The sequence below is a fragment of the Callospermophilus lateralis genome, unplaced genomic scaffold (genome assembly GCF_048772815.1).
Source record: "Callospermophilus lateralis isolate mCalLat2 unplaced genomic scaffold, mCalLat2.hap1 Scaffold_146, whole genome shotgun sequence".
Classification (NCBI taxonomy): domain Eukaryota; kingdom Metazoa; phylum Chordata; class Mammalia; order Rodentia; family Sciuridae; genus Callospermophilus; species Callospermophilus lateralis.
The window spans coordinates 1,766,708-1,791,797 of record NW_027512598.1 but is presented as its reverse complement, the minus strand read 5'-3'; positions in this window follow the sequence as shown (position 1 = coordinate 1,791,797).

Genomic DNA, 25,090 nt, shown 5'->3' with positions numbered 1-25,090 from the left:
TCACCTAAAGCCTTGAAAAATGGAGCAGACCTTCTATGGACTAAGACCTTTGGAACTGTGAGCTCTCAAATAAACTCTTCCTCCTCTACATAGCAGCAAAAAAGCTGACTAAAATAAATTGTTTTAAAAGTAATAATCAGAAAGAAAATTCTGTAAGACTTGATAAAAAGTCAATGAGAATGGAGAACAGAGAGAAATTTGGACTGATTATTAGATGTCTGCTGTTTATTACTGAATACATCATAGAAGTTCAGGATTATGTGGGTGATAGGGAGGGGAGAATATGAATAACAATTGTATTGTTTAGGAGTCAAATTCAGATGTGGACAAACCAAATTTGAAAAACCCAGTGATATTTGTGAATACATTTCATTGAGCATTTAAATATGTTTTTATCTCTAGTGTTGGTTGTATGAAATTCATTAAACCAAATGTTTGATCATTAAGAATTGAGAGATATCCTCATGCTAAAAGAAATAAATTATGTTAGGTAATTTTTAATTTATACTACATAATTTTCCCAGAGGAAATATTCCTGTACTTACTTTAATATTTCCCCTGTATTTCTTCTAGGATAAAAATGATAAGCCAGTTATTAATTGTATTAAACATGATTAATTAAGCTGCTTAAGACTTTGCTTTCATTTTCATTCTTCTAGTGAGTGCAAATCATTATTGTGGCTGGTTTTGATGAGAAAATGTCCAATGTGTAGAAAATGTCTGTGTTTTTACAGGTATCTCTATTTTCTATCATACTTAGAAAACTCATTGTTGTAAGTCAAACATTTGACATAAATGATTAGAATATTAAATTCTAAAAAGAATATATAGGTTAGTTATATTCAATATTTATATTAAAAATAAATTCTCCAAAAGGAACCATTTGGCATTATGATATATTACAGCAAATGTGCTTAATATTGGGAATCTAAAGTCATAAGAGTTATAAAAATTGTTTTAGCCTTATGTTTCATCCATTTTAATTGTTACATTCCATCTGTTTCAATTATAGTCTCTGAATAGTGAACTCAGAATTCAAAGCTGTTATTGAGAAAGCCAATTATTGAATAAAGAGCCCAGTCTGGATTAAGATCACAAATCTGCCCTGCACTGACTTTGAGACTGTGGTTATGCCATTTAACTGTATGCCACAGTTTCCTCTGTTGTCTCACCTTGACACATAGTACGGGCTGTGTAAAGATTTCATAAATACATAAGGGTGATTTTGATCATATAGAAGAAATAAAATTGTTACAAACATTTATAATTAACAGATTTTAAAAAGTTGAGAAAAAATACATATGAGAAAAATAAAAATTCAAAATCGTATCATATCTTCTGCATGTGGACCTGAGCATAGTTATCGTGGCAACATATAATTGATATCAAGACAGAAGGATCACCAAAAATATGTCACATATTAGAAATCTTCTAGCTCTTTTCTCATTTGTTAAGTAGGAATAATATATGCTCCACTTAATAATGATATTTTATTGATGATGCAGTTTATGTAGTTTCTCACTGACCTAGTAAAACAGCTTATTATTCAGCAGAAGAGAAATTTAAAAAGAGAGTTTGGGTCATGAGTTATTTTTTCAATGTAGCACTGCCTTAATGGCATATTTGAGCATTAGTCCTGACTGAAAGTATGTGTTAGAGTCTGTGAACAAGTCTGGATGGCGCCTGGCATTTTGCCAGAGGGAGTGGTTTTGTGAAGTAACACCAGCGAGCCATTAAGTGTGGAGATTCCTTATTGGTTGACTGCTGTATCTAGTTTATGTTAATTAATATAAGCTGTGTGGAATGTATAAATACCTCTGTTGTCCTACAATAAATGGCTTATACTCCTGCTGTATCAATCTACACAAGTTGCTCGTCACCCCCCAGTTATTCTGCCAAAGTCCGCTTAGCACATCTGGGCATATCTGGGGTTGTGCTACAGAGAGAAAGCCCAGACTGGAGACACTGGAAATACTGGCGTGTGTTTTGGATAATGCCCCATTTGTTATAATCACCAGAGACTGTGGAGGGAAGTAATTTTTCTGTTTGAATGGACAAGTAACAACTAGTTTTCTTAATAATATGGAGACCACTAAGCAACTTTAATTCTTTCCTTCACTATACCTTAACTGTAGTAATTAAAGACACTAACAATTTAACTTCTATTTTGTTAAGTATTCCATTTTTTCTTCCTTATGTGATCTTGAGAATATTTGAGACAGCATTAAAGTTAACATGTTTTATTTATAACTCTTTTGTAGGAAGTTTTTTCATAGATATTCAGACAATTGGAGAGGAAATGAGGGAATTTTTATAAACCTTATTTTTGAAATTGAATTTAGTAGGTCCCTTGATGACAACTCAGGTGTCTATTACTTAATAGCCATTCTTGTAATCTTATACCTTTTTTTTTAACAATTTCATTTTGTACATGTATATTTGTTTGGTTATGTGTTTTAAATTCTTTTTTCTATTATCAGAAAGTAACTATCTATAATTGTGCCTCTACTATATATTAATGTATAATACAGTGCCTAGAAGAAGCTAAATAAATATTTGTAGAATAAATTCAAGAAAAATCAAATCCTCTGGAAGTATATCTGATGATTTGTGACTCAGACACACAAAGAATACAAGCAAAAGCTGGCTGGTATTTCATAAATTGAGACCAAGTCAATTATATTGGGTCTTCCAGGATATACACTGGATGCTAGATTACACAAAGTAAAACATGTTATTATTATGTTCATTCTTACCTATGGACAATGGGACCAGTATAATTTTTAATAATAATTAATTCCTGTTAATAAGCAGGGCATTTTCCTAACTAATATGTTGCTACAAGATATATGAAAAGAAAATAATAGATAAAATATCTACGGTTATTTTTGCCTCAGGTTGCCTCTAGCTCCCTGTACAACCCATGGAAAACTTACAGCAATGGAAACATGCAAACTTCCCTTCTCAGTGTATTTTTTTCTCATCAGAAAAAAAAAGAATAAGAATAACTAATTCTGTGAAAAGAATCCATCTTAACAACTTTGGTTGAGTAAACACAGACCTTTTTTAGTATTATGACCAAGCTAAAGGTTTACTGAAAATAGAATAGCCTCCAAAGCACTAAATTGATAGGTTTAATAGTAATAAGAAAAAAATCCTACTCATATTAAATATGATATGAAACATCGATACTGATACATTGTTACTAACCAAATACTATGCAAAGATTACATTATGGTTAACTTTGTGCTGTCCATTCTATGGGTTTTGACAAATACATATAGAATAGTTTCTCTACCCTAACAATACCCCAAGTTCCATATCCTCTTTCTTCTTTTGTGCCTCCCAAAACACTGATTTTTTTTTTATTTTCTACATTGCTTTGCCTTTTCCAGAATATCTTAGAGTGGAATATACTTTGTCTTTCTCAAGTTAGTTTCCTTTACTTCACAATATGTATTTAAGGTTCCAACATGTTTCTCCATGGCTGATGACCCATTTCATTTTATCATTGAATTTCATGAATTTCATCCATTGCAACTATAAATAAGACTTCCATGAATATTCATGTGCATTTTTTGTGCACATAAGTTTTCAGATTTGGTGGCTAAATACCAAGGACTATCATTGTTGGATCATATGATAAGAGGACACTTAGTTTTGTTATGAACTGCAAACTCTTCCAAAGTAGCAGTTCATTTTTGTAATCCTACCAACTATGAATGAGAATTCCTGTTATTCCACAACTTTGCCATATCGGTGTTGCCAGTATTTTACATTTTATTCATTCTACTGGGGATGTAGTGCTGGCTTTGAATTTTGAAAAATGTTTAGCTCTCTAATGATGTAGCATGAAACATTTTTCACATGTTTATATATTTATGTATAGATAGATATCATATATATACATATGTATCTGTATCTCTGTGTGTATATATAATATATTATATATATATACATATATATATATTATAATCATCTTTGGCGAGGTATCAGTTTAGATCTTTTTTGTTCATTTATTTATTTTTTCTTGTTGAATTTTAAGAGTTACTTTAAAAAGCATTGGGCAGCAGTTCTTTATTAGATGTGATGTTAGGAGACTCTAAGTCTTATTTAAACTACATTACTCTACTAGGAAGTCATATTCTTAGATTTAGCACACAATTTTACATTACTACTTTGTGGACTGTGGTTCTGATGACATCCTAATTTTTGGAGCCTTTATAGAGCTAGACTTGTTTGGTAAGCATCTGCTGTGATTTTAATTCTCCTGTCTACCCTGAGTCTTAGGATAACTTTTAGTTGGGGTAGAAGGGTCTATGGTTCCATAAGAAGAGGTGTTTCATGGGCCATGACCTCACCTTTCTTGGCATTCCAATGGCTACAGAGTATCTCTCTGGGTGGAGTCTTCATTAGCCAAAGAGGTTCCTGGCAAGAGGCTACTTGTGGATCCTTGCAGCTAATGACCCTTGTTATCATGTCTCTGTGGGGAGGAGGCATGAGAATTTTCCCCTTTGTTTACTGCATATACTTATAGTGAAATTTTACTCATAGATCCTCATTGCTAATATTATTCATGGGAGTCCATTTCATCCAGGGGAGGAGTGAGCCCACCTTACTTATTCTATCTTTGTTACTGAATTAAAGGCTGGTAAATGCTAGGTATGGGTTGTCTTGTTCTGTTAGATGGTTACTCATAAAAGTACTGCTTTGTTTTTACTCAACTTCTCAGATATTTACTTAATTGGTTTACCTTCTCACCATCTTTTGGTGTTCTGCAAAGATAAAATATAATATTTAGCTAGGAGAAGCAGAGAGATGAGTATAAACTCTTAAAATAATCAGATGATGACTTTCTGCCTTAGGAAAAAAATATATAGAACTTTACTTTCTTTGCTATATAAACTTTGTATTACTGCTCAGATATTGAAAGGCAAAATAAGTGATGTTAGATAACTTGGTTTACTGAGACTCAGATCATCATAAAAAAGTAATAGATGTGTTTAAAATCAGAACATTAGAAAATCAACGTTGATATTTGTTTCTAACTGTAGTTTTTGTATGCCCTTTTGAAATTGAAAATATACTCAAGTGTCTGTTGAGGTTGTGTAACCCAGGGACATGTTATTTTCTAGTGTCACTTGGTTGAATAATTGTATACTACAGGAAGAAAATTTGCTCTGATTCAAATGTGTTTTAGAAAAACATTTTAATAAAGACATAAATGTCACTAGGAGTTACTGTTGTGTTTTTTAGCGATTTGTCTAGTAACTGTATGATAAAGTTAAAAATGATAGCTGTTTACTTTAAACTATAAAGATATATCAAGGATTAATCATAATTACCAACAACTCAGCATCCCATTTCATTCTTTCAGAACTGTGGACACAACATATATATTTTTCCCCTGGCAACATCAAGTAGTATTTTAGATAAATATAATTTCTTCATTAGCTTTTTAATTACTGCATTCTTTTTGTACATTAAATGCTTTATCTTGTTCTATTGATCCTCCTAATGAATGGAGAGGAAATATATGAGTAGAAAGCAAAAAAGTTTCTAAAATTTTTAACAACTCATAAAACTAACAACTTTTATTTTACAGAAAAAATAAAGTTCCTGAGATTAAAAAAAAAGAGTTCCTGAGATTTAAATATATAAAGGACAGATAAAAGATTCCTATCTTTTCTCACATGTAGCCTCTTTAGAAATAGAATTATATTGGAATATAAATATATATAAACAATAATGTTAACATTTTGTATCTAATGGAAGTATATTGTATTATAGAAATAAAAGTAGACATTTTATTCTCTTTACAAACTCTGAAACTTTTTTAGAATGACTTTCAAATATGTCAGCTGGCCCTGTCTGCCATGGCTACACTTATGGCATGTTACACTATTTCATAAGGTATTGTAAGAGTTTCATTCTATTAATCAAAATTTTAAAAGTTCAATAATATTTTTGACAGTGGATACAGTGTCAAATCTATCTCAGTTTTGTCACAATGGCCAACTGAGAAATAACTGGGGTTCTTCTTCATTGATTGTCTTCACTGTGGTGTGCTGGTACTTTGCAATATTTTCAATAAGTAAGCCTGAAGGTACTGTAAAATATGAAACACACATAAATAGAAAGGGATTCTAAGGATATTTATGAGGGACAACTACGTTCATCCATCAGTTTCTGCAATTAATATGATATTACAAAATATTTACACTGGACAAGATTGATAAATTTTTTAAAAATATGATGGCTAGCTAATCTTGATTGTCATTGATTTGTCTGCATTAAAAGATACCTACAAAATTGGTAAAGGACACACCAGGTGTGTCTGAGTGTTTTTCCAGAGAAGATTGGAATGGGATTTAGTGAATTGGATGGGAAAGATGCATCCTGAACTTGGGCAGCAGCATTTAATAGATGGAGGCCCAGATGGAACAAAATGGGGAAAGCTTGTGCACGGACATGTTGGACCCTTATTTTTCTGGTATTTTCTGCTTCTAGTGTCACCCATGGATGTCAGACTTCAGATTATTCAGCCTTTGTAAACTTGCATCCATGACTCTTCAGGGGTGTTATGGAGCTGAATGACTGGTTCCTCTTACTTTGAGGAATTCAGTTTTCTGGTCTGAGAAGCTACTGATTTTCCCATATCTCTGGGTGCACAGGACCATTGTAAGACCATTTAGCCTCCCATCATATATGCTAATTTGTTAAACCCTCAAGAATGTTTGTACATATATGTGTGTGTGTATGTATGTATATATACACACACATAAGTAGAATTTATATATATATATATATATATATATATATATATATATATATATATATATATATATATATATATATAATTGAATAATTGTATACCACAGGGAGAAAATTTGCTCTGATTCAAATGTGTTTTGGAAAAACATTTTAATAAAGGCATGAATGTCACTAGGATTTACTGTTGTGTTTTTTAGTGATTTGTCTAGTAACTGTATGATAAAGTTAAGAATGATAGCTGTTTACCTTTAAACTACAAAGATATACCAAGGATTAATCATAATCACCAACAACTCAGAATGCCATTTCATTCTTTCAGAACTGTGGACACACACATATATATTTTCCCCTAGGGGAAAATATATATATTATATAAATTTTATTTTTCTGGAAAACTATGAAATAAGAAATAAATGAAGAAATATTTTGTGTATAAGATAGATTCAGTATTGTCAACATGTCCACTCTTCTCATTTTGATGTATAGGGTGTATGAAATCTCAATCATAATCTCATCATTTTTTGAATACTGATAATGTAACTCTAAATTTTATGTTGAAGGTCAAAGATCCAGAACTGTCAACACAATATTTAAAAAGAACAAAACTGAAAGACTAATACTGCCCAATTTCAGGACTTTCAATAAAGCTACAGTAATCAAAACAGTATGGTATTGGGACACCCCCCTACACACTCCGTGTGTGTGTGTGTGTGTGTGTGTGTGTGTGTGTGTGCATGTGTGTGTGTTTGTGTGCAGTGAAAGAAAGAAAAAAACATTAAGGAAACTTAAATGCGTATGTCTAAGTGAAAGATGCTGATCTGAGAAGGATAGTCACTACATGGTTCCAATTTTATGATATCTTTATGGAAAAGTCAAATCTGTATAAACAATAAAGAGCAATAATTTTATTCATGATTCAGTAGGGGAAGAAGTGATGAACAAGCAGAAAACAGAACTTTTGCTGCAGTTAAAGCACTCAGTAGGGATGTTGACAATAAGAGAGGCTGTGTAGGCACAGGGAACATATGGGACATTTTTGTGCCTTTTGCTCAAATCTTTTGTAAACTGCCCTAAATCTAGTGTTGTTATTGTTGTTTTATAGGATTATACATGGGGCAATTGTTGAGAATTCAAATTTTAGCAATGCAACTGGATAATTTCTAAGAAATTCAGTTAGGAGAACATTGTCACAATCTTGCCAAACACTTGAATCTGGGAATATAGATCCATGCTAACATCTTCAGCCATTATTCTATGGTTTTTTTAAAAAATGATTAATAACCACACTAGCAATCTTCTCACCAAAGGGAGAAGTATAATAGTGAAAATAAGAAGTAATATTTATGAATGGAAAGGATGAGAAAGGATTTCTATTCTAATTCAACAAAAGGTTGATCTCACCTTAGAGGTTTCATCCTTAATACTCTTAATACTCTTATAGAAGTTAAAAAAAAAAAAACATCCTTCTCTCTTCTTCCAAATGGCAGGAGCATATAAGAGAAATTCCTGACCCTGAAAGTCCTTTTGAAAAAAAGTTGATAAAATGAACTAAGAATCATTTAGTTGTACTAAAATGATACAAATATTTATATTTCTCTTAAAAATCAAGGGAAGAAATTGCAGGTAATTGTGGATAAAAGTAATTTATGTTCATTAGTAAATGAAGTATAATATTCTTTATAAAAATACAAGGCATCTCAAATAAAAGTTGGAACACATTCAAAACCAATAGTCTTAGTCTATTATTTTAATTCTCAAATTAGTTAGAAATACTTACACATGTTTTTGTATAATGATGACCCTCTTCTTCCACCATCCTTGCTATTCCTCTTCTATCTTCCTTTCCATCCCACCCCTATTCCCTATCTAGAGATAATCTTCTTCCCATGCTCTCCCTCCCTACCCCACTTTGAGTCATCCCCCCTTATCTCAGAAAAAACATTCAGCATTTTTTTTGAGATTGGATAATTTAGCATAATCTTCATGTGAATTTGGTGTCAACATACCTTATATGCAAACAGAGATCTGATAAATTATGGTATAAAGGTGTATTAAAAATTGCAATGCAAAAAAATAAGAGAGCTCAGTATAATGGCATAATTTGGCATGAACATACTTTATATACAGAGTTATAAGAAATTGTGCTGTGAATGGATAATTATGAATGTAATACATTCCACTATTGTCATGTACGAAATAAATAAATAAAAAGAAAAAAAAATACTTACACATGTTCTATTCCCTATGTTTCATTTTCAAGAGTAAAGTTGACAAGTGAAAATATTTATCCAATGTCACAATAAGATTTTAACCATTTTTCCAAATGTAATATGTTATGTTTAAGGCACTCTTGTTGAACAAAATGTCTTTCAATAATTTTTTTCTCTAATACTCCTAGGTCTGCATAGCTACTGGCAAAGAGATGTATCACTGCTATGATGGACAAAACCCAATTTTTAATATTATATTTTATTCATTTTAATTCAACTAGGCCCATGCAAATAATGCCCCCCATATGGGCAGCACAACTTGCAGTTATAGATATGGATATTCTTCTGGACAACCACTTTATCTAGAAACCTGTGGCACATGCTATCAGTGTCCATTCATAGAATATTGTTCACATTGTTCCTGCACTTTCTGTATACTCTCACCCACAAATAGGGAAAACTGCAGGGAAGTTTATTTTCATGAGATATAGCCTTCAGGAAAGAAGCAAGTGGATCGATAAGAAAAGACTATCATTCTCACACTGCAGTGGGTGTGGAGATATGCTGAGGACAATGCTATTACTGGTCTGAGGATCTGCAATAGGATTGAATCCAGTTGCTCACTCCAATTATTTATTTATTAATAGTCCTTATTCTTTTTTTTTCCTTTTCTTAAATGAATTCACTATTTCTTCTTACCAGTAATTCCTGGAATCATCTCCCATATAAATCCTTGCTTTAGGAATAACTTCCTTGTTTACTCGAAACAGGATTAATAGACTGTCACTTCTATCTCTCTATATTCATGATATTCCTTCCTTGTCCCCTCACTAACACATTTGTGAGCCATGTCAATATTTTCATCACCATTGCTACTCAAATATTGATATACTGCCTGACAACATCAATGAATATAAATATTTAATGAATGATTGGTTGGGTAAGTGAATAAATAAATGTACGCATAATCAATAAAAAATTAAACAGAGTAAATTCCAAAACTCAGTGGTAGTTATCCACTTTTCTACTGCCTCTAAGCTGATGTCAGTTTTTCTTTTTCTTATGATTGCTAATTAATGTATTTGTTATCTACTTTTTATATTATTGGGTTTTGTGTTTTTATTTTCTTTTTTCATATTTTCACTGTTCTCTCAGGAGAGCTTATGCACATATTTGCTTTGCTAGATTAACATACTTAATCTAGGTCTTATATAGTGCTTTCTTCCAGTTTTATCCTCAGAATATACCCTGTATGCACAACCTTCTGATTGTTTTGTTATCCAACACTTTTATCAGTGCACAGTTTTTAACAAGCACATAAGCTGGGAATTGTATTTCCTTAGTTTTGCAAATGAGGTAAAACAATAACAATTTTTAAATTAAATGTTGAGAAAAAATTCAGATATCCAAATATATCTGAGTTCCAATAGGAAACACACAACACATTCTAATTTGAATAATATTACCAAGTGGTTAACTGCAGAAGCACCTCAAGAAATAATAGTGCATAAACCTGGACCTGATCAAAATTGCTATCTGTGTCCCTAGAGACCTTTTTTTGAAGAAATCTAGTTTCCTGAGTTTCTCATACAGGCAGAACCAAGGAAAAGTTACTCTCCCTCTCATTTCTCTGTTTTCTTGCAAGGGCTCCTCATTGGCCAACCCCAGCAGAAACCAGAGGTCCCAGGTCTATTCGTCCAAACTATACAGATTGCTCTGTCAGGATGGTTGAATAGAGCAGGAGAAGTTACAGGGTAGACCTGGAGTAGCAATTAGAAGACCTAATACATACTCATGAATAGAAAGCTAATTCAAAGCTCACTCCTATTCAGACAATTTCTACACTTCCAGATCCCCTTTAGTGAATAAATAAAAATATTTTGTGGAATATCTTAATATTTTGATAATTAGTATAATAAAAAATGTGGTAAGAATATCTTTCTATTCTGCTTCAATCACATTTAAGATATTAAAAGGAAGCTTACAACTGCTAATAGCATGCTAATGCTTAAAAATAACAATACAGTTATGTGGCATTTTTAAAGTTCAGAATTAAAGCAGAATTAATAATTCAGGTATGTGATTGCTCAGTAGGATGACTATATATAATAATAGCATATTATGTATTTCAAATTGTAGAAGAAGAGGTTACTTAGGTATTCACTACAAAGAAAAAAATGATAAATATTTTAGAGGGAGGGATATGTTTAATGTGATTCTACAATGTGTACCTATTGCAAAACATCACTTGCTGAAACATTAATTGTGCATTTTTGTCTTTATTAAGTATCATTTCAAGATAAATTTATTTTAAATAACAAAATTTAAGAATAGTAAAATATTTATCCAAAAGATCTAAAATCAGCATATTATAGTGATATAGTATTCATAACAGCACAATACACAATTGCAAATTTATGAAAGCACTCTATGTGCCCATGAAAGGCAAATGAATTAATAAAATGTGGCATATAAACACAATGAAGTTGTACTTAACCATAAAGAAGAATGAAAAGATGGCATTTGCAGGTGAATTCATCAAACTGGATAATTTTGCTTAAAAAGTAAAGCAACACAAATAATACCATGTGATAAAAACATTTTTCTACATTCTCAATATCATATGAATATTTTTATTAAAAAGTGTAAACTAATTCCCAAGTATGTGATATTTTTATGTTTTTACTGTTTAGTAATGGTGATGTTTAACATCACTGTGAATTATCCTAAGGAAATGTTAGGATAATATCTGATGCTTTAACACCTGCAGCTAAAATTTCTAAGAACAAGGTCATTGTCTCTTTAAAGTTGAAAAATATTAACTTTTTCCCCATATAATCTTATAAGTACATTTTCAAAAGCAATTTCAAATATTTGAACATACTTTTAAAATTTGTTGTAGTTGAGAAAATACTTGCCAGATTCCCACAACATAGTTGTAAACAAAATATAGAATTTATTTTCTTTAAAATATTGACTCGTAGATAATATTTTTGAAATAAAGTTTTAAGAAATTTGATTTTAAAAATCCATGATTAAACAAATAAAACAAATAACAGTATCCTCAGAAAAATACAAAATAACTTATTTCTTAAAACATTAAATATATACTAACCTCAATATGAAAGTGTTGAGAATACACATTACTTTAAAAAAAATTGAGTTTTATTTCTTGGAGAATAAGAAAGACAAAAATATGTTTGAATAAATCACACACTGATAGTAGACCTTGTGTAAAAACAAAAAGGAAACTGATTTCTTCTCATGATAAAGGTCCATGTTATATTTATAATTCTCATCCATTCCTCCTTCTTGCAATAATCCTTGGCATCACAGTCTTTCTCCAAATGACTAAATGGTGCTGCATCTACCCTGAAAACATTACTAGCTTCCAGTTCAGCTGCTTGCACTCTGTTGTATTACGTTTTTCACCTATAAAGTCTGAGTCAGTTAGCATCAAACACACAAATTTCCTCATTGAGAAGGAACATTTAAATCAGAAGTGTAAATATCCCTTTGAAGGAAGCTCTGATTAAGGCAAAGCTCTTGATTAGGATTTATTTTATTAGTATTAATTGATATTAACATTAGTATATTACAAAATATTTTTCATGCATTAATTGACTTTACAATATAAAGATTATAGTATATGTTAATATGAAATAAAAGATAAAACAATACTATGCTTATTTAAATTTTGTTTACTGTGGTCTTATTTTATAAATTCCTCCTACATGATGGTAAAACTCAATGTAAATACTTTTGAACTGAACACAGATTATGGCTAACCATATAATCAGACTTCTGCAAAATGTGGGCGTGTGCTGTGATATGTCATATTATTTTATTGCTTTTCTTTCCTTTAATGTGAAGATACTACAAAGGCTTTTCTATGAAAATATTTTATTATAGGATTCTGTTTCTCCTAAAGTTAAGTAAACTGAACTTTTCTAAGGCTGTGTGGTATCTTGGATGTCTTTGCAAGTTAAGTACATTCATTTAAAATGTTTTATAATTGTGTAAGTTATAGGCAATGAAAGGCTCTAAACTGTGCTATCTGTGTTTTCATTTAACCAGATATAAGTTGTAAGAAACTTTAGGAATATCAATAATTTTTTTGCACATCTGAGTCTCTCTTTGCCAAAATATCTATCATAACAAAAGCAAAATCTCTGAAACTTAGGTAAGTAAAATTGTTTCAGTTTTGAAACCTAAAAAGAGCTCAGAGAATTGCATATTCTGAACATGCATCCTTTTAGTATACTCTACCATGCTGGGTCAACAGGTGGAAAATGGCATGGACAACCAGAATTTTCTCTCTCACAAATCACATTAATTTTGCAATATGTCTCTTTTCCTACAAAAATATGGTTTATTAAATGTTCTGCTAATTTGATTGGGGAAAGATCTGTAATATTTATTTTCCTATATGTACCATTGGTAAAACCATGCTTTGTCCCTCAAAGGTGCTTAATAAATAGTTTGATAATATTTTGTAAAGTGAGATTGAATTATGTGATAAGGCCTAAGTACGTTCAGACGTTGAAACAATTTAAGATAATCTATGATGAGAGAATCCCCCAATATATTTTATTACACACTTCAGAAAGTTAAAAAAAATAGTTTATATATTTTTTTCTGATGGAATCCAGATTCTAACACAAACATTTATTGAAATATATTTTCAAAATTCCAAATACTAAAAATTAACTCAGATATTGCTGTCACAAGTGAAATAAGAAGTCAATATTCTTACATGTGAATTTATTTTTTTAATTATGGTGCTTTTTTCAAAAATTGCACAATCTTAAATGATTTTATTTTTAGAATATTAAATATGAAGTACCCTTTGATCCTTATTTTGGTAGAAAGATTCTTACTGTTATTTCTGACACAAACACTCATGAGGCATTCCTCCTCACTTCTACTCTGGCTGGAATCCACATGAGCATTAAGTGGGCTCAGAACTTCTAGATAGCATCATGATACTTATGAACAGGCTGAACATGTCAAAGAGTTAAATACATCATACTCCAGAAGTTAGTCTATGTTCTCAAAATATTATCTGGTACAAATACTGGGAACTGAGACCATTTCTTTTTTCTTTCTTCTTTTTTATTTATTTAATTTATTTATTTACTTGTATTTATTTAAACTTCTTGTTGAACCTCCAGGGAAAAGGAGGGGTAGAGAGAGAAGATGGGAGGGGAGAGGAGGGGGGATAGTAGAGGATAGGAAAGGTAGCAGAATATAACAGTTACTAATATGGCATTATGTAAAAATGTGGATGTGTAACCGATGTGATTCTGCAATCTGTATTTGGGGTAAAAATGGGAGTTCATAACCCACTTGAATCTAATGTATGAAATATGATATGTCAAGAGCTTTGTAATGTTTTGAACAACCAATAAAAAATAAAAAAATAAAATAAAATAGAAAAATTTAAAAATATATTTTAAATAACAAAATTAAAAAAAAAAACTTTAAATAATATTAGAAGTAACCTTGTGAGTTTCTCTTATTTTACATATAGTATGGATCTAATCTTGTAGGTTATTTGCCTAGAAGTCAAAAAAGTATATCAAATTATGCACACCAGCAAGGGACATGTCTCTCTCTTTCTTTCTCTCTATCTCTCTCTCTGATTTCATTAAAACGTGAATGAATTAAAACAATGAAAAACTTTCTTTGTTTTAATGAAAATGGGTGAATGTAATGCATTAAAAATAAAATTTAGTCTGGGGTTGTGGCTCTGTGGTAGAGTGTTTGCTTGCCTAGACCTACACATGGAAGGCACTGGGTTTGATCCTCAGAAGCACATACAAATAAATAAATAAAATAAAAGTATTAAAACAGTTTATTTTATTTCATTTTAAGTCACATAAATTTTAAATGAATCAATATTTTAGGAAAAGAGTAAAACAAAATAAAGCAATAATAAATTTTATAAACATCTTTTAATCAAATCAGTATTTGTTACAAAATTGATAGAATTCCTTTCACCATTCATATATAATACATTTATATATTCATGCAACTAACATTGATATTTATAATTATGAACTTAGAAAGACCTAAAGAGAAACAGAAAATTTGACTAAAATCTCTATCCTTCACTGTTAAAGCACAAATAATTTAATGTGGTTAATCGAATGAATTTCTTATTGAAATGCAAATTAAAACTACATTGAGGACTGGTATTGTAGCTTCGTGATGGAATGCTTGCCTTTCAAGTATGAGGCACTGGTTTGATCCTCAGCATCATTCATAAAATAAATAAGATAATAAAAGGTATTATATCCATCTACAACTAAAAGTATTAGAAAACAAACAACAACAACAAAAAAAAAACTACACTGAGATTTTTATCATAATCCAGTCAGAAAGGCAATTATCAAGAATATAAGTAACAATAAATGTTGGCAAGGATGTGGGAAAAAAAGATACATGCATACATTACTAGTGGGACTACAAATTTGTGCAAACACTCTAGAAAGCAGTATGGAGATTCTTCAGAAAATTTGGAATGAAACCATATTTGACCCAGTTATCCCACTCCTCAGCATATACCCAAAGGAATTAAAATCAGCATAGTGACTTGGCCACATCAATGTTCATAGCAGCTCAATTCATAATAGCTATGCTATGGAACCAACCGAGGTGCCATTCAACAGATGAATGGATAATGTGGTACATATATATGATTTAATATTACTCAGCCAGAAAGACAAATGAAATTATGACATATGTCAGTAAATGGATGGAACTGGAGACTATCATGCAAAGTGAAATAAGCCAATCCCTGGAAAACAAATGAGTGTTCTCTCTGGTAGGTGGATACTGACTTATAATAGATTTGGGGGTGGGCAGGAAGAGAGCAGTGAAGTTCATCAGATTACATGGGGAAGGGCGGGATAGGAGGAATGGAAGATGGATAGGAATAGGAAAAACAATAGAATAAATCATACATAACTTTTATATGTTCTTATATGTATATACCACCATTGTAACTCCACATCATGTGCAACCACAAGAATGGGAAGTTATACTCCATGTATGTATGAGATTTCAAAATAACATTCTACTGTCATGTATAACTCAGAAGAACAAATAAATATTTTTCAACCACTGTAAATTCCTAAAAACTCAATTTCAACTTTTTTAAGAAAATAAGGGATTAGACTTTAACAAATTAAAAAATTCAAAAGTATGGCACTGAGATTTAGCTTTGCCCATTTTACTTCTGACTTTCCTCTCCCTTAGTTCTGTGAATAAATTCTTAGACTCTATTGTGATCAAGTAGCTATTTGTTGCTTCCAAGTTCATCAAAGTAAAGGATTTTTTTTTTTTCATCTACCAAGAATCTCAGATTTTTTTTTCATGTATTTAGTCTTGTTTTCATATTTTAAGTGCTCTCTGTGGGGATCTGACTCAACAAACAAACAAAGCAAGGTTGTCACTGGTCTGGTGGGTGTGTTCGGTGACACTAGAATCAAAGGGCCAACAATGTGAACTGTATGTAATTCACAATTTCTTAGGAAGAATGAATGCTGACTGGGTGATAAACCCTTCAATATTGAAAATATCTTATGAATTGCATATTTGAATAATTTGATAGGGAAATGGAAACTGAATAAATAAAATTCAGTGAATTATTTAAGTTTCTGAATAATTTAAATCCAAATACAAGTAAAATATGACAGTCCTCCAATGAAAATTCACCATCTTCTTTCCACCTTCAAGCATGGTCAAAATGTCATTGAAAGTCTATAGTCATGCTACAGCTGTTACCAGTGGGTGGTGGGCTCACCACTCTAAATATGTCCCTACCTGCTGCTGCTTCTCATGGTGACTTAGATTTTTCTTTATTTTGGAGATCATTTAAAATGTTAATTCAAAAGATATTTTAAATTTTATTTCTTGGCAAAATGTTGTTTTAATAATTTTCCATGCATGCTATGAAAAATTACATTTGTTGGATTTGAACAACAGTAATTTATGTTTGCACAGGTCTGGAGGAAGAAGTTTGATATTAGTTCCAGTAGATCAAAACTGAAGTATTGGCAGGGCCACATGCCCCCCAGAGGAAAAGTTGCTCCATTCCTGTTTGCCTTCTCATGATTGGCAACGTTTTTGGTCAGTTGGCTCTGTGCAGCGTTCAAGGAGAACATCTTCAGATTTTACCTTACTTTGTATTGACATTACCTTCTCTCCTCTGTTTATCAGACACCCTTTTTCCCTCTTTTATAAGGTCACATGTAATTGTATTTAGAAACCAAGCACAAGCTGAGATAATTTCTCTCAAAGTTCTTTTCCTTATCACATCTTTTTGCAGGGAGACATTTTCTAGCATACCACAATAAAATCTGATTTATCAAATATCTGAATGTAAACCTTTGTAAATATACTATTATAGTCTGTAGATTTAAACATTCAGATTTTCTTTTTTCTACTATATACACTCAAGCACTATGATTTTGAGTTATTTGAATATATAATTACTTGATAAACTATATGAAATAAAATATATAATTTAATTGTATATAATTGTACTATTTGGTTTTTTTTCAAGTTTATCTTATGTCTTTGATTCTGCTGATGGTCCACTGCTCATTAAACACTTTCTGGACCTTTGCCATATGCTACCCTTAGTTCCATAGGTATGTGGTGTAGCAGAAAACAAATGAATAAAAACAACAAGAAAGAAATTTTAAAGCCATGAAAACTTAGAAGTCTGTAGGAACAAGCAAAAGAGTAACTGTGAAGGCATATTGCTTCTAAATTGCTATGCAGATATTATATATTATTTAATAAACCCCACACTAATCACATAGTTCCTATAGCTAGAACAATCTCAACATATATCTTTGTATCATGCTGTTATAGAAGAAAATTCTCTAAAATGTAGGTGTTTAAAAAAGCATTTCTTTTGTCAGTCAACAGTGTGCCTCGGGCCAACTTTTGTGGTTGTTTGCTGGTCTTCTATGATTACTCAAAAGGCTGTGATCAATAAACTTGGCTTGAGCTGTATGATCATGAAGGCCATGTTTAGGATACTCATGATTTTTCTTCTGGCCATGTGTTTCCATATGATCAACATAGGCATTCTCATAAGGTGAATAAATCCAAAGCAAAAATGGAACATTGCATGCCCCAGGTGCAATAACTTTTAACTTTTTACACTGCAAGTTTTGGCTCCCTATTTACCAAAATCATGTCACATGATGAGGTCCTCAGGCAATGTTCAGAACATGGATATAAAGAAACATGTATCATTGATTATTGGTGTTATAATATTCTCCCACATTTCTTGTTTTTTTTTTTTAAGCATTTTATGCAGTGTCATTAGAAATGCTTGATTATTCCATAGCCAGGACCTAAGGGAATCTTTACTTATTTACAGGAAAGATTTTATGCCCTTGAAAATGCTCAATTTATTAGTGACTACAGCTTCATACATGAAATATTATTACATTGTTTTAAATTAAAAAGGGGCTTCTGTTTACCTTTACCCTTTAAAAATTCAAAATATCACTGAACAAAATATTTTGGAACAATGATATTACCACTGTACAAGAGTTACTCAATTTCTTAGACATGTAAGCCAAAAGAAACCAGAAAATGTGGATAGACAACATACTTGGATGAGACTGTAGAATGAGATGCTTTCAAATAATGTACTTTCATAATATCTAACCAAATAGTTTTTTTATTAAATCCTCCTCAAATTTCTCTCATATCTGAATGTTCTTCTTAAAATTAACTACCTGTTCATTATTTTCTAACATGCTAAATTGTGTGTTAAGCATAAAGAAAACAATTGAATAGTTTATTACTTCATTTATTCTTGTAAGAATTTGTTTCCTGCTTTATGGACAGAATACTAAGATAAGTCTATACATGCCATACTCTGAACGGAAAAGTAAAACAAATCCACAAGCGATTAGTTAAAGAGAATTAGGCTACATAATAAAGTGAAAGTGTCACCTCATTAATTATACTAAGATAAAATTCATGAATAATAATTATGTTTCATGACATTTATGGACTACTTTGCATGGATTTCAAGAAGGTACACTAAGCACTGGGAAAATGTGCAATTGATTAATACACCATAAGATTAAAGAATAGAAACACAATTTCCTTCAGATATCTAGTACATATACATAAAATCTGATGGAATTCTTTTATTTTAATAGAATGAAAAAAATAAGAATGAGCCACATGCGGTGGCTGGAATGCCAGTGGCTTGGAAGGCTGAGACAGGAGGATCCTGAGTTCAAAGCCAGCCAGCAAGAATGTGAGGTACTAAGTAACTCAGTGAAACCTTGTCTCTAAATAAAATGTAAAATAGGACTGGAGATGTGGTTCAGTGGTAGAGTGGTCCTGAGTTCAATCATCAGTATCAAATAAAAAAAAGGAAGAAGAATGACTTTATAATTTTTACATTTCCTTGTATAATATAACATCTCAGCCTACTAAATTATCAATAAATATTTGTTGCAAAAATAAACAAAATGTTGAATTATTAAATATAAAGCTACCTTCCTATTTAATAAAATGCTAAAATTTATAAAAATTATGACTTGAAATAGTTTTATATTGTTATAGGCTATTTTTAAAATGAACCTGTTATCTGATTGGATAAATGAGTTTTGGTACAGCTACTATGAAAAAAGTTATTTGCTTATCTGAAGCAAAACATTTCATATAAGCCCAAGAAAAAAATCATTCTTAAATACTTCAGTAACTTTTAGTGATAATCTTAGTAACCTGAGCCTGAAAACTTGCAAAAAAAGATGGCTCTATTAAAGAAGCTTTATACCATGTATTTTTTGTGTGTTATCTAAAGAAAAAACAATTGAATATTTGTTACTTATGTTGTATGGATGTATTAAGACATGTACAGTTTTGTGTCCAAATTATTTATTGTTTATCTGGCCTAATTCATGTAAAGACATATAAAAATGCCATCATTTTGATTTTTCCAATGTAGCTTCTTTACTGACTGGCACAAAATAGATACACAATGAATGGTATTTCTTGAAAGAATGAATAAATGACAATGACAGCACTCAAGCGAATATTAACATAATTCTGATAGTGATCTGAAAACCTTGACAACTTGATAATCAGCAAAATAAAAGATAGATAAATTCTTAGAAGAAAAAAGATAAAAAAAATGTATAGTGACTTGAAAAATATCTTCTTTGGAGCTTTATCCATTAAAATAATTTTCAAGAGTACAAGCAGTATAGTATGCTTTGGCTCAGATACTATCAAATTGACACTACTGAAAATTGTGCAAATGCTATCTATAAGAGACAAGGGAAGAAGGATGAAATGGGAAACTGTGGAACAAAGAGAATTACTAGTTGCTCTATAAAGCTGCAAGTATGATTTTCTGCAGACATTAGCTAGAAGGGTGGGTGTGTGCCAGGGAACATAAATGAAACCACCAGATAATTTTTAAACAACTTCTATAACAAATGACAAGAGAAACCGGCCAGGGATAAGTAAGTGATTATCAAGCTTAGGTATGTCAAGAAGAGACAGAGAAATGAAACTGGAAGAGCTTAACTCCTGAAGGAAATTTAACAAAAGCTCCTATTAGAGTTTTCAAAATTATTAACTTTGAGGCCGTGGAAAATTGTATAACTTCTAGTGTCTCAGTTTTCACACCTGAAAAAAATTAGAAGTTCAAATCTGACCACAAACAAATTGACAAAAGAGCATATTTTGCTTTTCCTTCAGAGTGAAAACTGAATCCTAAAACAAGACTTTTGTTAGGAAAGAGGTTTGCCTGTCTAATTGTACTGATTGTCAATGAGAGTGGCTTCTTTTGATAGAAGGATCCACTTCAGAAGTGAAGTGCCTGAGAAGGAAAGAAACAGACATCAGAGCAGATGAACTTCTACATCTTTATGCAGAAACAATTCTTTGTGGAGTTTAAAACTGAGCATTTTTTTTTCTGATCTCATTTTTATCATTTCTGTTTTTGTAAAACTGGGCTTTTTTTTCTGACCTTTGTTTTCACTGTTACTATTTTTATTTTACCTTTATTAAGAGAGAGAGAGAGAGAGAGAGAGAAAGAATTTTTTAATATTTATTTTTTAGTTTTTTGGAGGACACACATTTTGTTTGTATGTGGTGCTGAGGATTGAACCCGGGTCGCACCCGCACGCATGCCAGGTGAGCACACTACCACTTGAGCCACATCCCCAGCCCACTGTGATCATTTTTATTGGAAATATTTTTCTCTTCAGAAAACTTGTCACGTAAGAGTTATGTAACTGTAGGTACATTTTAAACTCAAGCTGATAATTTCCATAAGGTTTTTGTGTAGATTAAATGAAAAGAGGGCAGTAACTGAAACATGAATGTTATTGCTTAATATTCATTCAAATAATTATTCCAGTCGAAAATTACATGTCTATATTTTAAAATGCATTTCACTAAGTCCTAATTATTTTTAAATTATGAATTGTGCTATTGTTTCTTTATGAAGTTTTCTTAGAACTCTATAAATTAATCATATTATTTGAATATCTACAAGGTAGCATTCCTTGAGAGATAAATTCTCTGAAACAAAATACAGCATACTTATGAGAACAAAGCTTTCAGCATATATCTAATTTGTTTTGTGAATTTGACTTAATGTTTTATAGCCATTCAGAGATGCCATAATGAGGCTGGATTTTTAAGGGTAATAATTTCAGATTTTCCTCATTTTCTATCTACAGCTGGAACATTCATATGCTGTGTGCATGATATATTTTTATCATTTAAGTTTGCATATGACCTTTTTATTTTTCAAGAATTTAAAGGAGTTTATAATAAATGCTCATTATTAACCACTAATGAGAAAAGCCTAAGGGTTTTCTCTGCTCATTTTTTGTGTCCATAGTTTAATAGTTTGTTGAGAAATGGCATCTTCCATGTTTTATTCCTAAATAACAACTTGGTATGTGATATTGCCATAATTGAACAAGTGTGTATAAAATAGCCAGCCATAATATACCAAACCCTACTTCCATTTCATAATGTTGTGGGGTTTAAGAACAGTACATCCACCATGTTTAATATTTAGAGGAATGTGTATATGTATACACACACACACATAAACAATAATATTTCAAAAATCATCTGAACAGGCTATTATAATTGAATGTTCAGCAAATTTTACTTGTTTTTTTCTCATGTATCATCAGCAACTCACTTTTATTCTAGTATATATTTAGGCAAGTCTAATTTTCACTTTTTATTTTAACTTTGCATTTTTGTATAGAGAAAATTTAAGCAATAACATATAAGAGTATATGTTGACAATGAATGAAAAAAACATTTCTGAACTACAAATAGAAAGAAAAATAGTTTGGAAACACTAAAGAGAGTAAACACCAGATAATAAAATAAAATTCTTTGTCACAGAAAAGTACTTTGAAAAGTCATAGATTTGAGATACATTTTTAGTGAAACATTGATATTTAATCAGAAGAGTAGAGAAATCTCCTAGGCCCTCACACTCCCCAAATGCAAGTGAACTGTAGTATAATATTTCATATATGCCAATTAAAAGTCATAGATGATCAGAGTAAAGAAAAAAGAAGTATTGATATTTTCTATATAAATACTGAGTATACATAAATAAGAAATGGATGCAACAAGATATGTTTCAGATTTTGGTTTATTTTTTGTATATTTGAATATTTGCACGTGCATAATGAGATATCTTGGGGATAGAACCCAAACCTAATCATAAAATGTTTCATTTGCAATTTATATTCATAATCTCTTGGTATTTTTGTACCATATTTTTAGAGTGCATATAATTTGACTGTGACTTCTTCCAAGAAGCCTATTATGACATTTCAACTAGTGGTGTCATGATGGTAATCATAAGATTTTAGATTTTGAAGCATATTGAATTTGGCTTTTCAGATAACCTGCACTTGAAAATAGGTTTAAAATTATTAAGAGGTAAAAATAAAGAGGTGAATGTATGCAATGCTAGCATTAATCAAAAGAAAGCTGTATTAGCTATACAAAATTTAGAAAAAGCTAATTTCAAAACACAAATTTTCAGGCATAAAGAAGGACATTTATCAGGTGTTAGGACGGTGTCAACCCTCCAAGAAGAACCACAATTATAGATAAGTGAATGAGGCAAAAGAAACAGACATTATGGGAGAGATAGAAAAATCCAAAAGTTTAATAGGAACTTCCACATCTATTTGTTGGATAGATATTTACAAATCAAACTGGTAAAAAAGTCAGTGAAGATATGAATGAGATGTACCTACCTGTCCATTTTATGTAATTGACATTGAATATTCCATCCAAAGACAGTACCGTGCACATTCTTTTCAAACAGGTATGGAACATTAACCAAAATAAACCATATTCTTGGCTAAAAACTTGCCCGAGCAAACTTATAAAATTAAAAATAACACAAAATAAAATGCAGAAGTCAAACAAAATATTTTCTAGATTTTCAGTGGAATTAAAAGTATAAATCACTTGAATCAAAGTGTGAAATATGATATATCAAGAACTATGTAATGTTTTGAACAACCAACAATAAAATTAATAAAAATAAAAATAAATAAAAGTTTAAATCAATAACAGAAACTTGGAAAAAAAAAACCTTAACTGTTTCTACATTAAAGATTCTTCTCTAAATAATACATAAACTAAGGAAGTTTCCAGAGAAGTTAAAAATATGTAGGACCCAATGGAAATTAAAATGTATCCTGTTAAAATTTCAGGGACACGTTGTAATTTCTCTCTTCAGAGAAAAGCATGTATGAAGTTGGACCACTGTGGAGTGTACCTGCAATCCCATCTCCTCATAAACAGAGAAGGAGCATCAGGAATGCAAGAAAAGCCTGGAAAACATATAAAAACCCCATCTCAAAAATGCATATATTTAAAAACTAGTTAAACTGATGTTCTACCTAAAACATCATAGAAAAAAGATTAATATAAACCACATAAGGTAAAAGAAATAGTTACAATTAGAACAGAAGGTGGGAGTGGTTGCTCAAAACTGTAATGTAGCTACTAGCCATGATGAGGCAGGAGGTGCAGTTATTCAAAGTCAGCCTGGGCAACACAGTGAGACCCTGTCTTAAAATTTTGAAAAAAAGGTGCCCAGGGATATCTCAGTGATAAAGTGCTGCTGAAGTCATTCCCAGCCCTGCAAAACAAAAACAACAACTATAAATAAAATAAAATAAAATAGAGCAGAAATAAATGAAAATAGGAAACATTATAATAAAAAATCTGTTTTATTGAAAAATATAAATGACCAATTTATTTTTATTTAGCAATCAAACTAACCATGAATAAAAGTAATAAGACAAAGATTAGCAACACCAGAAACAAATTAAAATTGATCACCATTGTTGTGAATTTGAGAGGCATAGAAATTATAACTAGTGAATACTGTGACCAAGCCTAGGGTCACAAAATTTATATCCTTGATACCAGAGTCCTATTGTAAGACACAAACTAAAAACAAAAACAAACAAAACCCCACCTCACACAAGGAGAAATAGATATCCCTGCACCTATTAAATCAATTAAACACACAATAAGTTTATACTAAAAATGTAACAGGTCCTGATTATATCACTTGGGATTTCTTCCAAACTTCAAGTAAGAATAATACCAATTCTAAATAAAATGTTTCCAAAATAAACAAGGATATATAATACTAGCTAATGTATTTTATGAAGCTAACATTACCCTAATATCAAAACTAGAAGTGATATTCAAAGAAAGGAAATCCAGGTTTTATGTATATAACAAACACAGGTGATTCAATTCAAGTCTGCTTCGATATTCAATATTTGTAAATTTTATCTACAATGCCAATTGATTTACCAAGAAAAATCATTATAATCATATAATGAATAGAAAAAATATTGACAAAGTCCAACAATCATTCTCTATTTTTTAAAAAGTCTCAACAAATTAAGAATAGAAAGGAATATTCCTAACTTGATTTTACCTAAAAAAAAAATTATCTAACATCAATCACAATACAGGAACATGACAAGAATATCTGCCATAACTATTTCTTCAACATTGCAGTGAAATTC